The sequence below is a fragment of the Triticum urartu genome, chromosome 7A (genome assembly GCF_056163025.1).
Source record: "Triticum urartu cultivar PI428250 chromosome 7A, HENAU_Tu73, whole genome shotgun sequence".
Lineage (NCBI taxonomy): Eukaryota > Viridiplantae > Streptophyta > Magnoliopsida > Poales > Poaceae > Triticum > Triticum urartu.
This window is the reverse complement of record NC_141879.1, coordinates 135,202,589-135,213,338: the sequence shown is the minus strand read 5'-3', so window position 1 is coordinate 135,213,338 and position 10,750 is coordinate 135,202,589. Positions and strand designations below refer to the sequence as shown.

Sequence of the window (10,750 nt, the reverse complement as noted above, 5' to 3'; positions counted from 1 at the left end):
ATCTCATTTAATTTGAGGTATATATAATTCAAGTTTTTTATCACTTGAACACCAAGTTTACGACATCATTACTATTCATTATGATAGTGGTGTATTTCTGTTGAGTACGATGTATTCCGGAATGTATGCATCTCCATGTTCGCTACATGTCAAGATTAATACTTCTATTTGCAATTGAGATTTTCATTTTCTTTTCTTGCAAATACAGATGCAAAATTCTTAGTGATTTCTTCAAATTGATGTATTGGGATCCCGAGGTAGTGTGTAGATCTACTGCTTTGCAGATTATCACCACTACTGTTTAAGCCTACATTTTGTCAAATTTGACATTATGATTGCACAACATTGTGCACCCCCATGCATTTTACTAAGTCATGACATAAGGCATTAAGAATGAGTATCTACTGATTTCATCAGATTATACTCCCTAGTGCTGCGAGATCTACTTTATTTTGGAGATTATCTTCAAGGTGTCATGCTTAGCAATTTGAGATTTATATTAATGGTTTCAAGATAACTTCTTGAAATATCCATTAATTTTACAACATTACCATGATGGTCTTTAATTTACTAATCGTAAATTAACTATCTCTGGTAACCGATGGCTAGAGAATTTGAGGCATTCGCCCTCAATCGCCACCACTACCCTACCTGGACATGGACATCATGATCACTCTCGTGTCTTGTGGAATAGCATGTGCAATCCAAGACCACATGATTAACCTCTGGTCGGAATCACACCGTTTACAGAAAAATATTGTCTTATACATCATAAGGCATTATATCGATTCAGATCTCTGCATCTAGTTATTCTGTATCAGCAATTCCTAGGACACAACAGACCTCAAGGGCAAAGGTTTGGAGCTCACTTCAACCTTCAACCCGACATCACCAGCAGTGACGGGACCCTATGGGCACGGAGAATATGATGATTGAATATGACTCAACTAACATGTTTGAAGACTTCATCTAGTCTCTCAATCTCCTGAGTGGTCAACATAATTTATGTCCATTTATGATGTTCTAATAAGAACATAAGTATTGTTGTCATCATATATTGTATATCACAATATATTGTATCAACACTTTGGTACAAATATATTTATTCTATATATCTGAGTGATTTTCATATTGAGAATCATCATGTCTATATATAGATTTCTACGGGGTTCAATTTGATGAAAGATGATATGTGCCTTGTGGACATATGCACCACAAACTCTATACTCAGGAAAGTGAAATGTTTTCCACTCTCGATGAGAGATAGGAGATATTTTAAAATCGCTAGACGTGATGAGGTATTTGTTGGCTCAACTCGAGTCATATTTACTGTCCCTGTGGGTACTCGAGTAACGTTAGGATACTTTATTGCTTCTGGGTTTAGCTTGTACCCTACTAAACTATAGAGGTATCCGTCAAAATAGTTTCCATAGCGAAACTTATGATGACAACAAAGAGAAATATTTTCTCTTTACCATATGCAACGGATGTGGCAAGCACATTCTCTATGTATCATCGGCATTTCACTACACATACTACAAAACCCGTAGCACAGTTGTGTAAGAGATAGTTTTCCAGAGTGTCTTTTGCATGACAAACTTGGTGTTCCTGCTTTGGTCATCATTGACATTGGGTTGAAACCGAAACTATCAGCAATTCCAATGGTTTATGATTATTATTATGCTAAATTCTAATAACATTTGGATTTTATGTGCACTACAAGTGACACAGGAAAGCTAATTTTAAGGCTCGCACGCCTTAAAGTCTACGGTGAACCACTCAGACTCCTTGAATGCATCAAGTCGAGGTAAGTGGCTCTTCCCAGCCATTGAGTAGACTATTCAGGCATCCATGGTTCTAAAAGACATATCTACATGATGGTCTTAAGTGTGTGCTTTATTCACATGTATCCATTGGCCATTATCCTGACATCGATTTCAAGCAAATTGAATGGATAACATTGCTGAATTCTCCTTGAGGACCTTCTCTATGGCCTTTGGATTGAAGTTTAGCAATTTGTCCTAATGTCTAAACTCAAAATGGTTTGGTAGAATCCTATCCAAAGAGTTAAGCTCATTGCATTATCTTTACTTTGGAATTGCAACTTACCAACTTTACGTTGGTGTCATGCAGTTTTACACGCTCATGACATAACTGCATAATATTATCCCCCTTTATCTTTGATATGTGGAAATCTACCAAGTATTTCCTATCTGCGGTAATTCGGTTGCATACCGATATCACCACCCGGCATACATCATTGGCCCCTCAACATATAGTTGGGATCTATGTGAGGAATAACTGTATTTCCGTCAATACCTCGAGCCCCTCGCATGGGGAGTTATTCAAGGCCAGTATGCTGATTCAATGAGGAACATTTCCAGGCATTAGGGGGAGATTTCAAGTACCATAAAGAGTGCCAGGAAATTAGTGGAATGTTCAACACATTTCTGCCTCAAATCCACGTACTCAAAGATCTGAACCATGCATTCAAAAGATTTGCAACTCATTGCAAATAACCTGCCACATTCATTTACTGAATATAAAGGTGTCATACAATCCTACAATCCTGAAAAATATGTCGGAAAGAGTGGAGGTACCAACTAAAACCACTCAACTCCCTGTTCAAAGCAACAGGGGGAGAAGTACGACAATAGTACATCAGGATTCAGCTTCTCGCAAGCAAGGATATCAAGGCCCGTGAATCAGTAAATGCAAGTCAACTTCACGTTGACAGACACATGATGGGTATATACACCCAGTGGACGGGAAACCTCCACCAACCCAGGTCATAGTGCACACAATGACCGGGACATCGGAATACCCGACTCAATCGCATTGGGAAATCACGAGCAGTCACCATGGGTAATGATATTTCCATCAACTATATATTGATATATTGATTCTGGAGAAACATATAACCGGAAGTCTACAACTGTCGACATACATTTCTCAACTATATTGCAAAAACCATTCAAATGATTTAGATCCAAAGACCATGGCCATGGCAAAGTGTGAACAACACACGGACTGAACTCAAGCAAAGGGTATAATCTAGGTAGAAATGATCTTGCTCAATAATGGGAAGGTATTCATAAGCAATACCTACACCAGTTTTCTTCTGGAAACAGAATTGAGAACAACAAGGTGGTGAAACAAAGAGCAAGTATTGTAGCACAAGGGTTTACACAGATACCCAACTATTCTCCAGAGGTGGAATCTCTTTCCGGTAACTTATATCATTGGCAGTACAAAATCGTCTATCTATGCAGTTGATGGATGTAGTGATCACATATCCATGTGGATCAGTAGATTCAGACATATATAATTGATTTCCGATGGAATCTCAATTCTGGATCGGAATACAAAACGCAACATACATTGTGTAAAATCAATAAGTCATTATATGACTTATTCTTGTCGGTACATATGGTACAACCGACGTAGTGAGATCCTTCTACACAAGGATTACTCCTACAATGATGATTATCCATGTTTGTGTGTCTGCAATGACAACACATGTAATCATCTAAATGACGGAGTTTAAAATGAAGGATTTGGGTAAACCAAAATACCGCTCGTTACTACAACTTGAGCACCTTCATTCATACATTATGGTATACTATGTTGTCTATATCCAAAATATATTGGAGAAATTCATTGTGGACAAATCTTATCCATCCATAACTCTCATGGTAGTTCATTCTCTGTACGTAGAGAAAGATCTATTTAGACCAACAGATGATGGAAATGAGATATTGGGACTCAACGTTCCATAAGCCATTGGATCCACCAAAGAAAATTGGTTGGTACTCAAGAATGTCTTTTGATATCTCCAAGGCATCAAACATCTTGTCCTGATTTTTTAGTTTTACAGAAATGTGAACACCGGTATCATTGGATACATCGATCAGATCCCCACTATGTCAGATCATAGACAAGCTTAGTGTTCCTACTAGGTGTGATAGCCCTCTCATGAAGAGTATTTGAAACAGACCTCATGGCTACATCCACCAACCATTATCTCAAAGATAATGTTGCTTGTGTTACTCGGATGCAAACAGGTTACATAATAAGAAATATCACTATATTGCATATCTTGTAAGTCAAATCATGCGACTGATTTGTTCACCAAGTCTCTACCAACTTCTACATTCTGAAAATATGTTCATGGAATTGGTATATGACGGCTTCGGAATTTGCAAGAATCGGGGGGAGTATCTTCCTGAATTGTTCCTGTTCAATGCATCATATTATACTCTTTTTTCCTTCATGAGTTTACTATACAGGTTCTCATAAAGGTTTTTAATGAGGGTTTTTGGAGGAGACTTGATCAAGATGATGTATTATTATGACAAGCGGTCATTAGGGGGGTGTTAAAAATAATAACCCCAGTGGTTATTAGGGGGATAATCCCCGCTTCATTAGATGTGCGGTTCCACGTTTGTGGGAACTGTCACGACAGTTGCCTCCCGTAGAGGCACCCCTAGCAAACCGTTGTGTCCTTTCCCATTGTATATAAGCACCAGTACATCATCAATACAGACAGAGTTTTGATCATTTGTTCAGATCCCTTGTTAGTTGACGATTGACTCTCAATATAATTAATGAGTTGAACTTTTCTCAACCACACCTTCAAATGTGTGCCGCCATTATTCACACAAGCTTGTCCAGTGAGACCATGCGTGACTTGAACAGTGGTCGTGAAGGAACTCTATTGCACCTCATCTGTCCCAACCCGACTAGTTGAGGAACTAGCATTCATCTATTCCTTGTGCTATTAGGATATGACACAAGATTAATAATTTGTGTACAGGAAGGCAATGGAAACTCCATGCGCGTACGTGTCCAATTTAGGCATGTTAATTCCATACGATAATTTAAGAGATAATATCACTGGTGGTCATACAACTTGCGTTGGATGTGCAGTTTAGTGCTAGAACTATCAAAATACGTTTTTCTGGTCATACAACTTGCACTCTGGTGCAGATACGGTCATTCCCTCCGTATCCGCCGCTGGCGTGGCATGCCACGTAAGCACGGGGCCACTGTCAGTGACAGAAAACGTCCTGGAGCCACCCGCGCGTGGTAAACTTGCACGGACCCCCCTCGGAAAATATTTATTCACGTCAAAAGTCCCTGCATACGGTGGCCCCAACATAACCTGTTATGGTGGTCTCTCTGTTTGCAAATCCCCCCGATTCCCAAATTTATAGTCTTCCAAAAAAAGAACCCTAGGCGGGTGACGACGGCTGCTGCTGGCTTGGGGCATGCAGTTGTTGAGGCCGACGGCGTCGAGGTAAGGAATAGGTCGCCGGCGGTCGGATCTGCTTCTTACCCCTCTTGGTTTGGCGAGATGGGTGGCTCCGACGTTGGCAATCGCAACAGAGAGGAGGAATGGAAGGCCACTGATGTTTACCACTTCAGATTGAAGAAAAACTCGGAGGTAATGCTCCTTGTCCTCCCTGAATCTTGCACGAAAGCTTCGTCCGTTATTGAGAAAGATTTGGTTCTTAGGTAGATGAGCTCCTGCAGTTTGAGATGTTGTCAGTGACTGAATTTATGTGTTTATTACGTGTATAGGATTGCTCACATGTGCACCGCGTGATCCAGAATGGAGTGCAAGGGAAAGGTCTATCATTTGTGATCTGTCTAGTTGAGGAGAAGGAAGCAGAGAAGCAGTCCATGAGGGAGAAGCACAAGATGGAGAAGAAGTTGCTTGCAAGGATTCACAGGGAACAATTGTTGTGTAGAGATAGGATGCTAGTGTTCACAATTAGCCTTTGTTTTGTCTTGTGGGGCATCCTCTTTGCAGTAGCAATCAAGAATTAGTAGGGAGAAAGATGTAAGAGGCCTGAAGATGTAATGTGTGCCATTATCTTTGCATTTTAAACATGGTTAAGAGGTTTAATGTGATTTCTGTGTTTGCAATGTGACACTTGTTGGAAGTGACAGAATATGAAATTTGCATCGAAACAGACTAAATATAGAGCTTACATTCTGCATGAAGATAGCTTGATAATCTCGCGCTTTGGGGCGGCAATGGCAGCCGCATGCGCCGCATGACGCTGCGCCCGAGTGCGCTGCTCTGCCTGAGCTGCCTCGTGCCTTATGTGGTCTGCCTGCATTGTGGACAGAGACGCCGCAAGCACTGCATTGTCGAGCTGCTGTTGTGCCGCGCGTACATGTACTGAAGTTTCTGTACATGTACTGCTCCTTTTGCCTGAAAGTAAACTGAATTTTTGGACAATATTTTGGCACAGTTCAGTACTGAAGTTTTAGCACAGGTTTCAACTGAATTTTGCCAGAGTTTTGGCACACATTTGTACAGGATTGTACCATGAAAATAAGACAAAAATCTGAAAGTGTCATGAAGATTGTACACACATGGACCATCAAAAGATATAGATATAACTCCAAATAGAACAACATCCATAATTAACAGGAACAAATGTTGCTCGAAACTACAAGTTCACTTGTCTTGATAACATAAAGAGATGATCAAAAGGAGCAGTGCTTAACCCCATCAAAAGGAGTAGTTCATTCATGAACTTGATCAACGATGAACTTGATCATTCATGCCTAACAAAATTTCATTCATGAACTTGAACACATGGTCATGAAAACTACGACAAAAGGAAATCATGCAGGTCTTCAGGCCAGCCTTCACGAAACAGAGCATCTTGTGGTGCATTTTGGCTCACAATTGCCTCCTCTTCAGCCTGCATGAAGAGAGGTGGTTCTAGGTTGACAGCTCCATCGGCTCCAAAAAGCAAGTTGTAGAATCCTGGAGCAGCGGCCCTTGCTCCTCTGGGAGGATTGCTTCCAGATGCAACATTGCCTCCTCTTGTAGCTGTTGAAACATTCCCTCCCCTTTGAACACTGCCTCCTCTTGTTACATTGCATCCTCTTCTTCCACCAATGCTTCCTCTTGCCCCTCTTGCTCTTCTTGGTACATTGCCTCCCCTTTGAGCTGAGCCTCCTCTTGTTACATTGCTTGCTGCAGTAGCTGCACTCCTCACCCTTCCCCTTGTCATTGCTGTTGTCACCCTACCTACAGGAATTGTGCCTCTAGAATTTGCAATGAAACTAGACTCGGGCAAGGGACCATAGTCCATAGGAGTTGGGTATGTGAATTTTTCCTGGTCAAGAAATTAATACAGTAAACATATAATGCCAGGAAGTGAAAATAGAGTTACCAAAATAAGACAAATAGAGGGAGTTGTTAATATTGTACATTTTGTTGCATCTTGTAGACCATGGAGTCTGGAGTTTGTGTTGGATCAAGCTGTGGGTACACTCTGTGTGGCATAATGTTCTACAAAAGTACAAGAAATTTATTAATGTAGTGCATGAGAAAAAGTAGTAGTTAACAAAATAGGCCTCTTAACAAAATATGTAAGAAACATACAACAATTATGCTAGGATCATCTTCTTATTCTGATTCATCTAGTGCTTCCTCAGTAGGTGGTTGATTGGCATGTTTGTAGTGGCCTTTCTTGTTATGATCAGCAGCCCCACAAACAGAGCAATGCATAGTGACACCATGCTTGGTCAACTTCCTCACCCCTTTCTTATCCTTCTTCTCCTCTACATCTTTTTTCCTACTTTTCTTTGGCCTGCCCATTACTTTGGTGTAAATGGGTGGATAAACTGGAATGCCATGCATCTTTTCCCATTGCTTTGGATCCCTCATTAGCGTCATGTTGAAGCCATAACACTTCCTGTACTCCTCAACAGTGTAGCATGAATGAACCATGCTCTCTGGCTCAATTCTCTCATGCCTAAAACAAGCAATTGCATGATGACAAGGTATGCCAGACAGTTCCCACCTTTTGCAGTTACAACTGTTCATGTTTAGTTCAACAATGTAAGTGTTGTTCAAGGAGATAACCTGGAATACACCTCTTCCATACTCCCTCACCTTATAGTTTTTTGCCCACTCCACATACTTGTCCAGCTTCTTCTGTATCTTGGGGCAAAGCCTGCCTGTCCACTTTGCTGCCTCCCTTTGCTTACCAACAATCATATAGTTATCTTCCAGAAGATGTAATTCAACATTGATTTAATTGGAAAGTCTCTACCATCCAAGATATAGGTGCAAATTTGCACAGAATTTGTCGACACAATCAATGGAAGCAGATGTAACAGAAATGAAGCAATATATCATACTTGCAAAAAGTGAAACTAACCTGTTGAACACTTCAGACATGTTATTCAGCAATATATCACACTTGCAAAAAGGATCAAAGAAAGCTTTGATCCAAGTTCTTGGAGACAACTTCTCAACCCAACGGAATGCTGCTAAGTTGTCTTCTTTCATCTTATCCATGTTCTTGTTGTAGGCAAGTTCATTAGTGGATCTTGCTATGGCCCAGAGGTCATTCTTGAGTTGTTCACCCTTATGTACTTTGTGAAAATTTTGGTAAATGTGTCTAACATAGTTCCTATGTTCTGAATGAGGGAAAACTTTCTGGACTGCATTTATCAATCCCTACAAAACAATAGAAACATTATTGGTCTCCAGCCCTACATACAACCCTGTTTGGAATAATGAAAAGAAGAATGAAACTATATATCACCTTCTGCTTGTCACTCATATGGTGAAGGATGAAGTGTTTGTTATATTAAGGTCATCTCTCAAAGAGGCTAGAAACCACTCCCAACTGTGTGTTGACTCCACTTCACATATGCCAAACGCTATAGGGAAGATACAATCGTTTGCATCAATCCCAACTGCTGTCAGTATATTCCCTTTTTTTTTGATGTGACAACCATCAAGGAAAGTTATTGGTCTGCAGCCCTTCAAAAACCCTCTCTTACATGCATCATAAGACCAGTATAATGTTGAGAAGTGGTTCTTTGTCATGTTTGTCTTCTCATCAAAAACCTCCTTTGTGCACAAGAAGAATTGGCTCCCTGGATTGCTCCTCCTCAGCTCTTGCCCATAGTCCCACAATGAGTTGTATTGGTCATCATCTTCTCCCCTGATTTCTTTCATAGCCGCTCTTCTTGCCTTCCCAACTTACTCCTGTGAGCAACTAAGTTAAATTCTTGTTCCACCTTGTCTGAAAACTTCCTTAAGGGCATTTTCTCATTGTCTCTGAACTCTTCTCTAAACTTTTTAGTAAGAAATGGAGCTGTAAGAACTTCCAGGTCCCATTCTTTTGTGCAAGTGTGCTTGTCGGCGTACTTCTTGATCTGAATGCTGCTGGATCTGTTGTCTTTGCCTGCCTTCAAGTGCCAAGTACAGTCATCCTTGCATATGGCCTCTAATGACGTGGTAGTATTTCTAAGCTTCCTCACATTCACTCTATTTCTGACACTATATGCATTTAGAGCATGTCTGAGCTCTATCATGTCTGCGAATACCATCCCTAGCTTAAACACTGGTGCATTCAAGTCTGTGCTAGGGTTGAAAACACTGAATTTATGCTTCAACTTCTCTTTCTTTATTGTTGACATATTCAAATGACTGTCCTCCAATGCATCTTCTGGAAGTTCTGCTTCATAGTTAGCAAATTCACTCTTTTCTCTGTGATCATCTACATCTCTGTCAACATTTTTCTCAAACAGGTCATCATCACCATCTTGAACATCATAGTCACTCTCATAAAAATCCTCATCTGTTAGCTCTTCTTGAACATTCTCCTCTTCTTCATTGCTGTCACCATCATCCTCACATTCCTCCTCCACTTGAGCTGCAAACCCAGAACTAGATCCTTCACCATATGTCATCCTCCTCCTTGATTTCCTTGATGCCTTCTTAATTGGACTATTTCCTTTCTCAGACCAGCTAACATTTTCTTTTCCATTGGGTTTTGTGGGAGTAATGACCTTCGGCAGTTCTGTCACTCCAGTAATCAGAACTTCATCATCTGTTGACTGCAGGGTTTCACCATGATCTACTACAAGCACTAGGTTCTTGTGCTCTACTGTTGCAGTAATCATCAACACCATATCTTCATCACAAGTCAAAATCTTAAGGCCATCAGCAATTGTCTTCCCTGGTTGCAACCAATAGACATTAATTTTGGAGGCTTCCATGTCACATCCTAGTTGTGAAAGAAAGTTATTGATCCATAGCATTGACCAAGTGTCACTCTCACACATGTCAAACCAGTCAACCTCATAGTCCATGTAAATCTTCTTGCTCTCACTCCCACAGAAAACCCCCTTGTGGTGAATCTCAACAGTAAATAAACCATCAAAATAACCTGCATTGTTAAAATAATGCATATTCAGTAAGCAGGGTACAACAAATGTAATGAACAAAAAATTCTATTAGCTACTAAATCAATACAACAAAAGTACAGAAAGAATTGACATTTAGTTAACATATACACCTAATTCAGAGTACACGCCCTTAGTGTCAAAAAAATTCAGTTTACTACAGTTTTTTTCTTTAGAAATTCAGTTTACTACAGCACACATACTTGACATAGCAATTTAAGTGCCAAATTCAGAGTACACGCCCTCAGTGTCAAAAAAATCAGTTTACTACAGTTTTTTTCTTCAGAAATTCAGTTTACTACAGCACACATGCTTGGCATAGCAATTTAAGTGCCAAATTCATAGTACACGCCCTTAGTTTCAAAAAAAAATTAGTTTACTACAGGTTTTTTCCAGAAATTCAGTTTACTGCAGCACACATACTTGACATAGCAATTTAAGTGCCAAATTCAGAGTACACGCCCTCAGTGTCAAAAAAGTTCAGTTTACTGCAGTTTTTTTTTCAGAAATTCAGAGT

The 10,750-nt window shown here is 40.1% G+C and overlaps 1 pseudogene; it reads right to left on the bottom strand.

Moving 5' to 3' along the window:
• Window positions 1–6,626: 6,626 nt before the first annotated feature.
• On the bottom strand, window positions 6,627–10,206 carry LOC147958545 (uncharacterized; annotated as a pseudogene).
• Window positions 10,207–10,750: the final 544 nt, after the last annotated feature.